Genomic DNA, 16,661 nt, shown 5'->3' on the forward strand with positions numbered 1-16,661 from the left:
GTAGGTTCCCTGGTGGAGGGGACTGATGCCTGTGTTCTGGTGGATGATGCTGGATCTTGTCTTTGCGGTGGGCAGGACCATGTCTGGAGGTGTGTTTGGGGTGTCTGTGACCTTATTATGATTTTAGGCAGCCTCTTTGCTAATGGGTGGGGTTGTGTTCCTGTCTTGCTGTTTGTTTGGCATAGGGTTTCCAGCACTGTAGCTTGCTGGTCCTTGAGTGGAGCTGGGTCTTAGCGTTGAGATGAAGATCTCTGGGAGAGCTTTCGCCATTTGATATTATGTGGAGCCAGGAGGTCTCTGGTGGACCAATGGCCTGAACTTGGCTCTCCCACCTCAGACGCACAGGCCTGACGCCTGGCTGGAGCACCAAGACCCTGTCAGCCACACGGCTCTGAAGAAAAGGGTGAAAAAAAGAAAGAAAGAAAGAATAAAATAAAATAAAGTTATTTAAAATATATTATTAAAAATAAAATAATTTAAAAGTCATAAAGAAAGAGAAAGCAACCAAACCAATAAACAAATCCACCAATGATAACAAGCACTAAAAACTATACTAAAAACGAAAAACAAAAAACAAAATAATCAGACAGACAGAACCCTAGGACAAATGGTAAAAGCAAAGCTATACAGACAGAATCACACAAAGAAGCATACACATACCCACTCACAGAAAAAGAAAAAGGAAAAAAAATCTATACATTAAAAAAAAGGAAGAGAGCATCCAAATCAGTAAATAAATCTATCAATGATAATAAGCTCTAAATACTAAACTAAGATAAACATAAACCAGAAACAATTTAGATGCAGAAAGCAAACTCGAAGTCTACAGTTGCTCCCAAAGTCCACCGCCTCAATTTTGGAATGATTTGTTGTCTATTCAGGTATTCTGCAGATGCAGGGTACATCAAGTTGATTGTGGAGATTTAATCCGCTGCTCCTGAGGCTGTTGGGAGAGATTTCCCTTTCTCTTCTTAGTTCGCACAGCTCCCGGGGTTCAGCTTTGGATTTGGACCCGCCTCTGCGTGTAGGTCGCCTGAGGGCATCTGTTCCCACCCAGACAGGACGGTGTTAAAGTAGCAGCTGATTAGGGGGCTCTGGCTCACTCAGGCCGGGGGGAGCAATGGGTGTGGAATGCAGGGTGAGCCTCTGGCAGCAGAGGCTGACATGACGTTGCACCAGCCTGAGGCGCACCGTGTGTTCTCCCGGGGAAGTTGTCCCTGGATCACGGGACCCTGGCAGTGGCAGGCTGCACAGGCTCCCGGGAGGGGCGGTGTGGAGAATGACGTGTGCTTGCACACAGGCTTCTTGGTGGCTGCAGCAGCAGCCTTAGTGTTTCGTGCCCGTCTCTGGGGTCCGCGCTGATGGCCGCAGCTCGCGACCATCTCTGGAGCTCATTTAGGTGGTGCTCTGAATCCGCTCTCCTCGCACACCCTGAAACAATGGTCTCTTGCCTCTTCGGCAGTTCCAGACTTTTTCCCGGACTCCCTCCCGGCTAGCCGTGGCACACTAGCCCCTTCAGGCTGTGTTCTCACAGCCAACCCCAGTCCTCTCCTGGGATCTGACCTGCAAAGCCTGAGCCTCAGCTCCCAGCCCCACCCGTCCCGGCGGGTGAGCAGACAAGCCTCTCGGGCTGGTGAGTACTGGTCGGCACCAATCCTCCGTGCGGGAATCTCTCCACTGTGCCTCTGCACCCCTGTTGCTGCGCTCTCCTCCGTGGGTCCAAAGCTTCCCCCCCCGCCATCCCACGTCTCCGCCCGCGAAGGGGCTTCCTAGTGTGTGGAAACCTTTCCTCCTTCACAGCTCCCTCCCAAAGGGGCAGGTCCTGCCCCTATTTGTTTGTCTCTGTCTTTTCTTTTTTCTTTTGCCCTACCCAGGTACGCAGGGAGTTTCTTGCCTTTTGGGAAGTCTGAGGTCTTCTGCCAGCATTTAGTAGATGTTCTGTAGGAGCTGTTCCACATGTAGATGTATTTCTGATGTATTTGTGGGGAGGAAGGCGATCTCCACATCTCACTCCTCCATCATCTTGAAGGTCTCCCCCCAATTATAGTTTTAATGTGCGTTATCTGGTGGCCAATGAAGTTAAGCACCTTTATATATATTTTTGGTTGTTTGGCTCTTTTTCAAGGTGCTTATATAAATGTTCTGCCCATTTTTCTAATGAGCTATTGTCCTTGTATTTTTAAAAATTTATATAGTAATAGATTATATATTCTGGCTATCCATCTTTGATTTCAGTTACTTTTTCTGACTCTGTGATTGAATTAACTTTCTTCATGGTATATTTTGATTAGCAGATGTTCTCAATTTTAATATAATCATTTTTTCCTGTATGCTGGCATTATTTTTTATGTTATTTAATAATTCTCTTCTCATTCCCAGGTCATAAGATGATCTCCTAGGTTTTCTTCCTGAATTTTTTTTTTTTTTACTTTTCTCATTTATATTTGCTCTCAGTCTGAAACTGGTTTTGTGTATGATGTGTCAATTTACTGTGAAAAGTAAGGCTTTCAAATTAGAAGCATTATTTTCAGTAGCAGAGGAACTAGCTGGTAATTGTGCCTGCATGTTCTGCTCTGTGGTTCCATAAATCGCCCATGTGATTTATGTACCATTTCCCCAGTTTTTCAGATCAGGAAATAGACAGAGCAGGGGATTCAGCAGATTGCCGTGAACCTCAGTGTTGGGTCTGGCATTTGCCTTTACATCTTAGAGGCTAATAAAGCAGCCCGTTACTGTGTCATGATGCTGGCAGAAGATAGGGCGTGCCTGGGTCAGTCACAGAGGACTTTATTACTCATAAAACATCAAACACCGGGGCCCTCCAACCAAATTCCCTGGTGGTTGCTCGTATGCAGTGGGTTTGACTGTCACCTGAGGAATAGGAGCTCGGGGAATCCCAAGCATTAAGGAATCTGTTCTTGGTCCCAAAGGGAGCAGATTGCTCTGCTGCAATCGCCACGCTTAGAAATGCCCCAAGGAAAGAATGTGGGTGCCTTGCATTCTTGGGTCTCTCAGTACCCATGGGGATTACCTCTCTCAATACACGTCTCCTGATCCTGTAATTCTGATTTCTGCTGCATCAGGCTGAATAATGGATATTTTTGTGTGTGTGTTTAACTTCCACCTTTTGTTAAGAACATATAAAAAAAATGTGTTTGTAAAAATACCAGTGACACAATTAACAATCCAGGCTGTATCTTGACAAGTCTGGCTGTTAGGGGAAAGACAAAGTTCGCCGGGGTCAGGTGGAGGAGTCTCACACTGTGAATGTGTCCAGCACTTTCCCTTTTTTGCTAAAAAAGAAAGAAACGTGTAGCTATTATAACTTTGTGATACACATAACTAAACACTGGCATAATGCCCACTCCTATTATACAGGTGAAATAAAAAGAAAAGACTTTATAATAAAATAATACATATTTTAATAAGCATGTGCTAAGGCGTGCATATAGTCAGTGACTTAATGGAAAAAGGAGAAGCTTGTGTAAACTTAGCATGAGCGTGTTTGTTTATATTCAAGTAAAAGTTGACACATTTGATTCGTAGTTGCTATTAAAGAGAAGAGCTACATAGGTGTATCTCTTTAAGTTTAAACGGTCACTATCAATGCAGCTGTTTTGGCAACTCTAATACCATCTTAACATTTTGTCCTCCATGAAATGATTTTCCAAAATAGTAAAAAAAAAAAAAAGAAGAAAAGGCAAAAACTCTTTGTAAAGCTTCAAAAAAACGCCAAAGTACAGCCCTCCTTATATGTCTGTGAGCCTGAGCAGAACACATTAAGCACTTTTTCTTTTTAAACGATGGAGCTAAGTTCTCGCTCAGGTAATGGTCCGCCGGACTGACTGACTCACAGGAGCATCTGGAGAACCACCTCAAAGTCGCAGGCCAGGCAGGACCAGTCTTTGTTGTGCAGGGTGTCCAGGCATTACAGGAAATATGGCATCTCTGGTCCTTCTCTTTGAAGCCGGTAATAACCCCAGTCATTGTAAACACCAAAAATGCTCTCTCAGCTCTGCCAGATGCCCCGAGGACAGTCTCCCACTGAGAACCCTGGTCCAGCGGTGCTGATCCTGCATGTGTTAAATGCCCGCCTCACGAGGGACCGTCCTGGACCGGCAGGTGGGCAGCAGTTAGCCATGGTATTTTCCAGAATCACCGAGATCAAACTGTGCAGTGCGGCACACCTGCTGTATTTATTTTACTTATGTTGTTCAAGTTGCCTGGACTCAGCTGTCTTTCAAAGTGGTTTTTCAGGAAGCTAATTTAGAATTATGCTTTGAATAGAAGCAAATGTTACAGGATCACCATTCAGATGCTAATAATGTTTCCTGCTTGGGATAAATGATAAAAGAAATTGGAATGGTGGAAACCTATTTTTTCCTCTGGAAAAATAGCCAGGTGTCTGGCTATCATTTAGGGGCTGACGGAAGTTTTTTGGGTTGTTAGACATGTTTTTGTAGTAGCAGTAGCATTCTTTTTCATTTAAAATGGTTTCATTAAATATTGTACAGATCTAAAAATATTTCTAAAATATGTGTAAAGTATGAAAAAATGATATGATAAAAACTCAGTTTAAGAAAAAAATTGAGGCTTCACGATTTTATTCAAAGTTCTCTCTGGGCCCCTCTTTGATTCTTTTTTTTTTTTTTAATACAGTTATTTATATTTTTTATTTTTGGCTGTGTTGGGTCTTCGTTGCTGCACGCGGGCTTTCTCTAGTGGCGGTGAGCGGGGGCTACTCTTCGTTGCAATGCGCGGGCTTCTCATTACGGTGGCTTCTCTTGTTTTGGAGCACAAGCTCTAGGTGCGCGGGCTTCAGTAGTTGTTGTGCATGGGCTTAGTTGCTCCGTGGCATGTGGGATCTTCCCAGACCAGGGTTCGAACCGTGTCCCCTGCATTGGCAGGCAGATTCTTAACCACTGTGCCACCAGGGAAGTCCCCCTGTTTGATTCTTTGAGCCTCACAGAGGTAATCCCTTGCCTTTTAAAAAAACCTTAAAAAGTAGTTTTACTAAAAATATTTCTATTCCCTAAACAAAATATTGCTTACTTTTGCAAGTATTTAAACTTTATATTAATGGAACCACGGTGTATTTTTCTTCCCTGATTTACTCTTGTATCTTACAGTTCAGTATTTTGAGATTCATCTGCATTTTGCTTGTAGCTGAGCTTTGTTTGTTAGAAATTTCAATTGTATGAATATATCACAGTTGATTTCTCCATTTTCTGCTACATGAACATTTGCATTGTTTCCAGTTTTGTATTGTTTCCAGTTTTGTCCTTACAGGGATGCTGTGAGTATTCTTGCTCGTATCTCCTGACACCTGTGTGTGAATTTCTGTATGCCCTTGTCTTGTGGAAGACCTGTTTCATTGTTACTAGATGATGCTAAACTGCTTTCCAAAGTTACTGTACCCTTGTCCACTCCCACTGGACATGGGTGAGGCCCTGGGTTTCTCTCAGTTCTCGGCAGCACTTGTCATCGTGAGATTAAAATTTTTTTGCTCGTCTTTTGGATGTGAAGTGATATCTCATTTAATTTGTATTTTTATGATTATTAATGAGATTGGCTATTTTTTATATTTGTCAGCCATACATATTTCCTACTGTGATAGATGCTTATAGAAAAATTTTGTGGATTTTTCTACTTGATTATCTTCTTATTGCTGATTTTTAGAAATCCTTAACATTTTGGATACAAATCTTGTATCATTTATACATATTGCAAATTTCTCTTCCCAATGTGTACTTGTCTTTCCATGCTCTTTATGATTTCTTTTAATGAACAGAAATTCTTAAGTTTAGTCAAGTCCACTCATTAATCTTGTTCATTGTTGTTAGTGGTTATGTCACCGAGTCCTGTGGGGAAGCAGGTGGCACCCTGAAATGAGGACAGTTTGGTGAAGGGACTTGGGAGACCATTGCTCTCAGGTCAGAAGGACAAGGTGCAGGCCCATGGGAGCTGCAGGCAGAGCTGTGGTTGTTAGTGTCTTTGAACAATTGAAAATTTGTTTGGAATCCCCCTGACCACCAGGGAGGGCGCTGGGGAGCAAACGCCCCAAACTTACCGTCTTCTTGCATTTGCCCATCGTCAACTGGACAACCCCAGCTGGCAGCCAGAGGCGGGTTGGAGGGGGGACAGCCCCAGAGCTTAGCTCCCGGGAACAGGTGGAACACACAGAATATCCACGCAGCCTCCTGCGCTGCCTTCTAGAAGCTGCATCATTTACCATTACATCTTTAATTCCCCTGGGCTTTATCTAGTCCTTAAGCTTTTTGTTCATTTTTCTTCTTTTAATGAAAAGAAAAGTTGTTAGTGGGCACATTTGTGTGGTTTCTCATCACCATGGAATGTTTGCTGTAGGTTTATTGAGCTTAAAAAGTTCTCTTCTGTTCCTGTTTTGCTAAGTACTGCTAAAAATCATGAACGGGTATTACATTTTCACAAGTGCTCTTTCTTCCTCTGTTGAGATTATAAAACAGTGTTTCTTCTTTAATCTGTTAATGGGGTGGGTATTCATATATTTTCTAATCTCAGATTTATGTTTGTGGGATATGGCTCACCTTGTACCATTTTTTTTTACCTTTCCATATTTAGCTTGCTTTTATTTTGTTTATGATTTTCCATCCATGTTGCTGCATGATACTAGCCAGTTTGTTTTGCTTCTCCTATTTTTCTTGTTAGGATTTACTACTACATTTATGCTAGTCTCATAAAGTGAGTTGCAGCTTGGTGCTTTTTATTTGCTTTGGAATAGTTTCTGTACAATTGGAAATCTTTTACCTTAAATATTTTGTAGAACTTGCATTAAAACTGCGTGGACCTGGTGTTTTCTTTGTGGGAAGATTTAAAACCTCTGAATCGATAACTGTAATGATTAGGGACTATTCAGATTTTCTATTTCTTCTTGAGACAGCTTAGGGAAATTTCATTTATCTAAATTTTTCCATGTCATCTTCATTTTCAAATTTGTTGGAAAAAGTTCATTGTCTCTTAGGATCTGTTTGATCCCTGTGTTGTTTTAAGCTATGTTCTCCTGTTCATTGATATTGGTTTTTAGTGCCTTTAATTTTTAATTAAAATTAAAGCAATTTTAAATAACACCTTAATTGAGATATAATTTATATGCTCTTTCTTTTTTTTCTGCATAATTCTGGCCAGAATTTCTTAATGAACCGGGCTTTTTGTTGTTGTACCATCTCTCTTGTGCACTTTTTTTCTATTTAGTTTCCATTAGCTTCTTCTTTTCTCTTTATTATTTCCTCCTCTTTCCTTTCTTCGTTATGTTCTGTGGTTCTTTTCTAGCTTTTTAGGTTGGATGCTTAGCTTATTTGTTTATTTATGGTGCTATTTCTAGTTAATATGAAGATTTAAGGGGGAAGACTTCCTTGCAGGTGTAATTTTGGCTGTGCTCCACAGGTTACGGACAGAATTCTTCAGGCCTCAGGCACCGGCTGTTCTCCTGTCCCTGCGCACGCACTTGTCCAGGGGCGCCGTGTGAACGGGGCCACACACTGCGTAGCCTGTGAAGCTGCTCCCCTGCCCTCAGCACAGCGCATCTGAGGTCCATCCCGCTGCTGTGGCCCCAGGAGTTCCGCTCGGAAACTTGCTGAGCAGTGTTCCGTGGTGTGACTGTGTCCGTTTCTTTATCGATTCCATTGTGGAAACACACTTGAGCTATTGGCAGCTTCCGACGATTATGAGTGAAGCTGCCCTGGATGTTCCTGTGCAGGATTTTATGTGAAAATAGGTCCTCAGTTCTCGTGGGGGTTTCATTTCAGCACCAGGATGGGGGGCTGGTTGAAGGGAAAGCATGTGTGAACTTCTTTGGAAACTGCCAAACCCTCTCCCTGTGTGCTGCCTCCCCCAAAGCACGAGGGTCCCTGTGGCTCCATGTCCCCATGGCTCCGTGGCTCCGGATCCCAGTGGCTCCATGTCCCTGTGGCTCCATGTCCCCCTGGCTTCAGGTCCCCATGGCTCTGGGTCCTCATGGCTCCATGTCGCCATGGCTCTGGGTCCCTGTGGCTCTGGGTACCCATGGCTCCGTGTCCCCATGGCTCTGGGCCTCTGTGGCTCTGGGTCCCTGTGCCTCTGGGTCCCCGTGGCTCCGTGTCTCCGTGGCTCTGCGTCCCCTTGGCTCTGGGTCCCTGTGGGTCTGTGTCTCTATGGCTCCAGGTCCCTGTAGCTCTGGGTCCCTTTGGCTCTGTGTCCCCATGGCTCTGGGTCTCTGTGGCTCCGTGTCCCTGTGGCTGCAGGTCCCTGTAGCTCTGGGTCCCTTTGGCTCTGTGTCCCCATGGCTCTGGGTCCCTGTGGCTCTGTGTCCCCATGGCTCTGGGTCCCTGTGGCTCTGTGTCCCCATGGTTCTGGGTCTCTGTGGTTCCGTGTCCCCGTGGCTGCAGGTCCCTGTGGCTTGGGCTTCTAAGGCTGGGTGACTCTCCCAGCTTTTCTGACAGTAGGTGGTTACATCTCTGTTGAGGTTTTTGTTGAATTTCCCCAGTAACTAATGACATTGAGCCTCTTTTCACATGTTTACTTTCCATCTTTATTCTTTGATGAAGGGTCTGTTCATATGTTTTGCCTACTTTAAAAAAAGGGTTGTTTGTATTTTGATGTTTAATTTTGACATTTCCTTATATATTCTGGGTACAAGTCTTTTTTCATCTATGTGGTTTAGAAATATATTCCCCCAGTTGTGAGTTGTCTTTTTTTCTTAAGTTTCTTTTGAACAACAGAATATTTTAATTTTAATAATGTGTAGTCTGTCATTTTTTCTATTATGAACTGTGCTTTTGGAGTTGTGTCTAAGAATTCTTTGCTTGCCCCAAAGCCACAGATTTTTTTCCTATTATTTTTGCCAAAAATTATATAGTTTTAAGTTTTATATTTGAGTCTCAACTATTTTTGACTAATTTTTGTGTTAGATGTGAGGAATAGTTTGAGGTTTATTATTTACTTATATATTTGTTGCATATGATTTCCTTGCCTTTTAAACTTTTCAAAGATATATTTTCAGCACATCTGTAAATTTAAGAAAGATTTTCGCAGTTATTTTGCTCTGAATGTCCGTCTCCAGTGTTGGTGTAATTAGAATATCCAGCCTGCCACACTCTTGGGACGATAAACTTCATTAATTCTTCATGGATTCTCTTGTTTTGCAAGGAATTTTGTTTGAGAGAGGACTATTTCCTCAATTTTTATTTTGTTTAATACTCAGTTTTATGCATTTATTAAATAATTAATTTATATTTTAGCATTAAACAGTTGACCTTTCCTTATATATTTTGCACCTTATATACATAATTAATTCATGCATTATGGATTTAACAAGGAAAAGTTTTGTAAACATTTAAATACCAGTTTTTTTAAATAGATCTTTTTTGGAGTATAATTGCTTCACAATACTGTGTTAGTTTCTGTTGTACACCAAGTGAATCAGCCATATGCATACATATGTCCCCATATCCCCTCCCTCTCATCCTCCCTATCCCTCCCCTCTAGGTCATTGCAAAGCACCGAGCTGATCTCCCTGTGCTATGAGGCTGCTTCCCACCAGCTATCTATTTTACATTTGGTAGTGTATATATGTCCATGCCACACTCTCACTTTGTTCCAGCTTACCCTTCCCCCTCCCCATGTCCTCAAGTCCATTCTCTACGTCTGTGTCTTTATTCCTGTCCTGCCCCTAGGTTCTTCAGAACCATTTTTTTTTTTTAATTTATTTTATTTATGGCTGTGTTGGGTCTTCGTTTCTGTGCGAGGGCTTTCTCCAGTTGTGGCAAGCGGGGGCCACTCTTCATCGCGGTGCGCGGGCCTCTCGCTATCGCAGCCTCTCTTGTTGCAGAGCACAGGCTCCAGACGCACAGGCTCAGCAATTGTGGCTCACGGGCCCAGCCGCTCCGCAGCATGTGGGATCTTCCCAGACCAGGGCTCGAACCCGTGTCCCCTGCATTGGCAGGCGGATTCTCAACCACTGCGCCACCAGGGAAGCCCCAGAACCATTTTTTTTTTATAGATTCCATATATATGTGTTAGAATATGGTATTTGTTTTTCTCTTTCTGACTTACTTCACTCTGTATGACAGACTCTAGGTCCATCCACCTCACTACACATAACTAAATTTTGTTTCTTTTTATGGCTGAGTAATAGTCCATTGTATATATGTGCCACATCTTCTTTATCCATTCATCTGTCGATGGACACTTAGGCTGCTTCCATGTCCTGGCTATTGTAAATAGAGCTGCAGTGAACATTGTGGTACATGACTCTTGTTGAATTATGGTTTTCTCAGGGTATATGCCCAGGAGTGGGACTGCTGGGTCGTATGGTAGTTCTATCTTTAGTTTTTTAAGGAACCTGCATACTGTTCTCCACAGTGGCTGTATCAATTTACATTCCCACCAACAGTGCAAGATGGTTCCCTTTTGTCCACACCCTCTCCAGAATTTATTGTTTGTAGATTTTCTGGATGATGGCCATTCTGACTGGTGTGAGGTGGTACCTCATTGTAGTTTTGATTGCATTTCTCTAATAATTAGTAACATTGAGTATCCTTGTATGTGCCTCTTGGCCATCTGTATGTCTTTGGAGAAATGTCTATTTAGATCTTCTGCCCATTTTTTGATTAGGTTGTTTGTTTTTTGATACTGAGCTGTATGAGCTGGTTGTATATTTTGGAAATCAATCCTTTGTTGGTCACATCATTTGCAAATGTTTTCTCCCATTCCTGGAAACATTTTTAAAAGTCTTTGCAGACCAGGTGACATAGGATTTGTTTCTGAGGCTCTTATTTTTGTCTATAGTGACATGCAGAGGAGCAGCTGGCTTTGTAAATGTAGTCGCTAGAAAAATCACCAAGACACTCGGTAGGACAGGCAAAGCTTTTTTTCGCAGGGATGTATCGTCCTTGTTCCTCAGCAAATTTCAAGGGCTTTGGCTGTGTATAGATTTTTACGAAATTCTGTCTCGTTGCATGGGCACCATTAGTTTAGGGCGCCCTGTGACAAGTACTTCCATTGTTGGCTTTCATATAGAAAACCCCCCTAGGGATCTGAGTTCACAGCTTTGTCATCTTGGCATCCTGGGTACTTGTTTGATTTGCATGCCATCCAAGTAATTCAACTCATTTTCTGAAAAAACATGGAATGAAGCATGAGCGTGGGTAGAGTCTGTTGTCATCTTGTCAAAGACGCCCTCGGTGTGTACTGTGTGTGTCCTCCCACTTTGCAGACGAAGAATCTGAGAGTAAAAAGCGCTGGCCCCTGCAGGTCCGAGGCTGGTACCGGTTACTGCCCTCAGCCCTGCGATGTCTGTTACTTTCCTTCCTGCCCAGACTTTCCTGTGGGTTCTTTACCAAACACTCCTCCAGCTCCTGGTTGGTGCCAGCAGTCTCACAGGGACCCTGATACACACTGATATCCCGAGATTGTTGATAAAAACTCTAAGATAGTTGTGACACAAAGCTGAGTGTTGACATTCTGTGAAATGTTTCCAGGACTATAAAGACGTCACATCTTAGTTTAGGGCAGGGGTTCAGGACTTGGGGTGCATGGACCCCTCAGGGGGGAGCAGATAGGAACTCAAGAGCTCTGTGAGTCTGTGCGGGGAAACGGCCTTTGTTCCCAGCAGCTTCTGAGTGGGGCTCGGCGTTTCCAGCAGGTGTGGTCATGTCATGTCGTGAGCGAAGCCCCTGCTCAGCAGCGCTTTGAGATCAGGCCAGTGTTATGTCTGCTGCCCGATCATGTAAAATAAGCTGTTAATCAGCCTCCTATGTTGCTACAGCTTGATTAAAATGTTTGACTCTTACTCTATCTCGGTGTAGCTGTTTAGTGTGTACTTTACCGCGTGTGTTGACAGACGTGGTCTGAGAAGGGCCCGTGGGCTTCTGGGGACAGTTGGCTCTGTGTCCGTCAGTGGTTCACTCCTTTCTCATCCACCCACCGACCGCTGGGACAGACCCCCGGCAGGTGCGCAGACGTGGCCGCGGGGGGAAGGCATGGCTGTCCCCTCAGCTGGTGAAGCTCCTGGAGCGCGTGCCGTGGCCCCGGGGCCCGCCGTGCCAGTGGCTCCGTGTGGTTCCTCTCTCGTCTCCGCTCTCTCCCTGAGGGGTCTTTATTACTATCCCTCCCTGACTGTCAAGGGCACGCTAGAGGCTCAGGAACTCTCTTAAGGTCCTGCATCCGTGGGCGCACGGGAACGCCAGGCAGGACGCTGGCCCCGAGCCCAGCCCCCGGAGGCCGAGCTGAGCTGTTGTGACCCCGGCCACGGGCGCTCGCGCTTCTCCTGCACCAGCACGTGCTTTGGAGAAAAACGGGCACCGACCTCTCACCGTGCGCTCGGGTCTGGGAACCTGCGTGGCTGAAGCTGAATCAACGCGCTGCCGCGTCAGGACTCGACGTGGTGGGATGATAAACCGCCTCCCCGCACCTGCTCGGCTCCCCGCCCCCAGCTCACTCCTCCGTGTGCCCTCTTCCCGCGTCTTGAGTTTGAACAGCAGGAACTGCCGATGGGTCCTGGCCTGTCATCACCCTCCTCGGTCTCGTCCTGCACGTGATGAAGTCCCACCCACCTGCCCGAAATCTCCGGTGGGCTTTTCTCACCTGCTCTCACCTGCCTTCCAGCAGGAAGAACGGAGGCTGGTGGTGAATCCAATCCAACCATCGTGGTGCCTCCTCTGTCTTTTTTCTGCTCACTGGCTATAAATTTCAGTGAATTATCACTTTTATTCTGCTCGGGATCCTGTGGTCATTTCCATCCTTCTCCTGCCAGCGAATGGATTGTCTGCCTGTGACGAATAAGCAAACCAAATCCGCCAGCTTCTTACGCTTCTGTATAAATTTCAGATAGGATATTATGTTCTCAGCAGTGTTGGTACTGATTGTTTTACCCACTGTCACCTTAGCATCTTTGTCACTTCTACAGTTTCGTAAAGGATGAATCCATGAGCCGTGCGTGGCTTTATGTGCTCACACAGCTTCCTGACTGCACAGCTGCCGGGCCTTTACAGAGGGCTTTGCTGCACTTCGTGCTGTTTTCACATGTGAACCCACTGATGGATTCAGCTATTGCCACCACAGATGTTTGCCGTGTGGGGCCTTGGTTCCAGACGCTGGATCTTCACACTTAGATAAGACCTGGTTTAAAAATCTTTGGGGAGATGGGCTGTGTAATGACACAGTAAATAATTATAGATAAATGCTGTAAGGAAGAAATTCAGGGCTTTCATAATGCTGGGTGCTAAAGCTTGAGTGTAATGCCTGATTCAGCTCTGTGTCGGGGTCCCCGAGACCCCCAGCTTCAGTGTTTCACGGGGAGGACCCTCGGGACTCAGCACAGAGCTGTATTCACGGCTTGAGGACCGGCTCCCGTGGCTTACGACGTGTGACATGCTGTCCCGTCACGTGCTGCTTCCTCCTCTGTCCCCGGCGGGGTCACTGGTGCCCCTGCACTTCGCTGTGTTGGGTGACAGGCCTGTTCTGGCCGCTGCACTTTCTCACCCCTCTTCCCAGGTGCTTTTCACTGTGTGTTTTGGTTTGTTGGGGCTGTTGTGATGAAGTACCACTCAATTAGTGGCCTTAAACAACAGAAATCTATCATCTCACAGTTCTGGAGGCTGGAAGTCCAACATCGAGGTGCAGTCAGGTGGTTCCTTTTAAGGGCTGTGAGGGAGGGGTCCCCCCTTTGCTCGTAGGTGGCCGTCTCTTCTCTGTGTCTCTTCACATCTCGTTTCCTCTGTGCGTGTCTGTCTCTGTGTCCAAATTCCTCCTTTTTATAAGGACTCCAGCCATGTAGGACTAGGGCCCACCCTAATAACCTCACTTAAACTTGATTATCTCTGTAAAGAGCTCATGTCCAGATAAGGTCATTCTGAAGTATTCGGGGTTAAAACATCAACATACCTTGGGGGACACACCCGTCATGCCATGTCGTAAACATTTTCTTTGTAACGTTTCTGCTCTCCGCTAACTTGGGTGCTGTAGCAGGGCATGCGTGTGTTGGGCAGGACTGCATGCCTAACATGTAACACTGGGGCTGAAGTCTAGAATGAACTCTAGAAAGGTTTGTTGAATGAATGAATGACTGTAAAGGAGTGATCAGAGAGGCAGAAGGAGAATCAGGAAGTTGGCAAATTGAGGAAGAGGAAAGAGTTTCAGGAACATGGGGGTGCATGCTGTGCCTCATGTTGTGGACGCGCCAAGGAGGATGATGATGAAACACGTCTGTCAGACTGGCGCCACAGAGGTCACGGGTGACTGTCAGCTGTCTGAGAGTGGAGCCAGATTGGAGGTAGTGGGAGCAGGGACAAAAGTTACTGATTTTTGAGGCATACAGAGCAAGTCGAGGATTTATCCCGAGTGTGGGAGGCTGGCTCAGTATTGAAAATCAATTAATGTAAACCATCACACTAACAGGCCAAAGAAGAAAAGTCACATGATCATATCAATAGTTGTGGGAAAAGCATTTGACCAAATCCAACATCTAATCCTGATAAAAACTATGAGCAAACTGGGATTACAGGGAAATTTCCTCACCAGATAAAGAAAATCTCCAAAAACCCCACAACTAACATCATAGTTAATGGTGATAAACTAAGATCAAGAACAAGGGGAGGATATCTCCTCTCACGACTACTTTTCTGCTTTGTACTAGAATTCCTGGTAATGAAACAAGACAAGGAAAGGAAATAAAATGTATACAGATTGGGAAAGGAGAATAAAACTGTCTTTGTTTGAGATGACCTGATTGTTTATGTAGAAAATCACAAAGAATCAACCAAAAAACCCCACTCAGAACTAATAAGTGATTGTAGCAAAGTTGCAGGATATAAGTTTAATATGCAAAAGTCAATTGCTTCCTTATATACCAACAGTGAACAACTGGAATTTGAAATTAAAAACAAAACCATTTATCTTTGCACTGAAACATGACATAGGTAAAACTCTAACAAAGTATGTACAAGATCTATATGAGGATAACTACCTAACTCTGATGAAAGAAGTCAAAGTGGAACCAAATAAATGGAGAGATAGTCCATGTTCATGAATAAGAAGACTCAGTATTGTTAAGATGTCAGTTTTTCACAACTTGATCTATAGGTTAAATGCAATCCCAATCAAAACACCAGCGGAGTATTTTGTGGATATCAACACACTGATTCTAAAGTTTTTATGGAGAGGAGGCTAAAGACCCAGAATAGGCAAGACAGCAGTGAAGGAGAACAGTCACAGGACTGACTTCCCGACTTCAAGACTTGCTGTAAATGTAGCTGCAGTGTTCAAGAGAGTGTGGTATTGGTGAAATATCTGTTTGTCAGTAGATCAATGGAACAGAACAGAGAGCCCAGAAATAGACCTCACTGAATATACTTAACTGATCTTTGATGAAGAATCAAAGGGAACACAATGGAAAAAATGGTAATCTCTTCAACAAACGGTGCTGGAATAACTGGACGTCCACACAGAAAACATGAATCTAGACACGTACTCACATCCTCCACAAAAATAAACTCAAAAGGGACCACAGACCTAAATGTAAAATGCAAAACTAAAAATATCCTAGAAGATACCGTAGAAAATCTAGATGTCTTTGGATATGGCGATAACTTTTTTGATACAACCTCAAAGACATGATCCATGTAAGATAATTGGTAAGCTGGACTTCATTAAAATAAAAACGTCTTCTGCTCTGTGAAAGACAACGTCAAGCAAATGAGAAGACAGTCCACAGACTCAGTGAAAGTATTTGCAAAAGACACATCTGATAAAGGATTAGTATGATTTCTTAAATACAAAAATAAAAAAAAACTCAATTTAAAAATGGGCAAAAGGTTTGAATGGATACCTCATCAACGAGGAAATACGTAGGTAAAAATCTAAAAACACCTGAATGCAGATGGTAAATAAGCATATGAAAAGAAGTTCAACATCATATGTCATCAGGGAAATGAAAAATGAAACAGTGAGATACCACTGCATACCTATCAGAATGGCCAAAATCTGGAACACTGACAGCACCAAATGCTGATGAGGATGTGAAGCAACAGGAACTCTCATTCACTGCTGATGGGAGTGCAAAATGGTACAGCCACCTTGGAAGACAGTTTAACAGTTTCCTAAAAAAATTAACTACGCTCTTCCATTTGATCCAACAATCCAGCAGTTGAAGTTACAACAATCCAACCGTCCTTGGTATTTGTCCAAATGAATTGAAAACCTATGTCCACACAAAAACCTGCACATGGATGCTTATAGCAATTTTATCCATAATTGCCAAAACTTGCAAGCAACCAAGATGTCCTTCAGCAGGTGAACAGATAAATAAACTCTAGTATATTCAAACAAGAGAATATTCTTCAGCTAAAAATAAATGAGCCTTCGAGCCATGTAAAGACATGGAGAAACCTTAAATGCATATTACTAAGCGAAAGAAGCCAATTTGAAAAGGCTACAGATTGTGTGATTCCAACTATAAGACATTCTGGAAAAGGCAGAACTATGGGGACAGTAGAAAGATCAGTGGTTTACAGGGATTGTCGGGAGGGATGAAGAGGTGGAGCACAGAGGGTTTTTAGGGCAGTGAAGCTACTCTGTATGATACTCTAGTGGTGGATACATTTGTCCAAACCCGTAGAATGTCCAACCCCAGGAGTGACCCCTAACTG

General features: G+C 44.0%; 1 protein-coding gene across 10 annotated transcripts in view; it reads left to right on the forward strand.

The window, feature by feature from the left end:
* The window catches only part of DLGAP2 (DLG associated protein 2), a 729,374-nt gene that overhangs the window by 115,300 nt on the left and 597,413 nt on the right, over window positions 1-16,661 (forward strand). Inside the window, exon 1 of one of the 10 annotated variants that reach the window (XM_082375177.1) lies at window positions 1,565-1,633. The exons of the other annotated variants lie outside the window; for them this stretch is intronic. The gene's annotated coding sequence lies outside the window, so the exon portion shown is untranslated. Of the gene's footprint in view, window positions 1-1,564; window positions 1,634-16,661 lie in introns of those variants that run through there. 10 annotated transcript variants of the gene reach the window in all.

Source organism: Balaenoptera borealis (assembly GCF_965194805.1).
Source record: "Balaenoptera borealis genome assembly, chromosome: 21".
NCBI classification, from domain to species: Eukaryota; Metazoa; Chordata; class Mammalia; order Artiodactyla; family Balaenopteridae; genus Balaenoptera; species Balaenoptera borealis.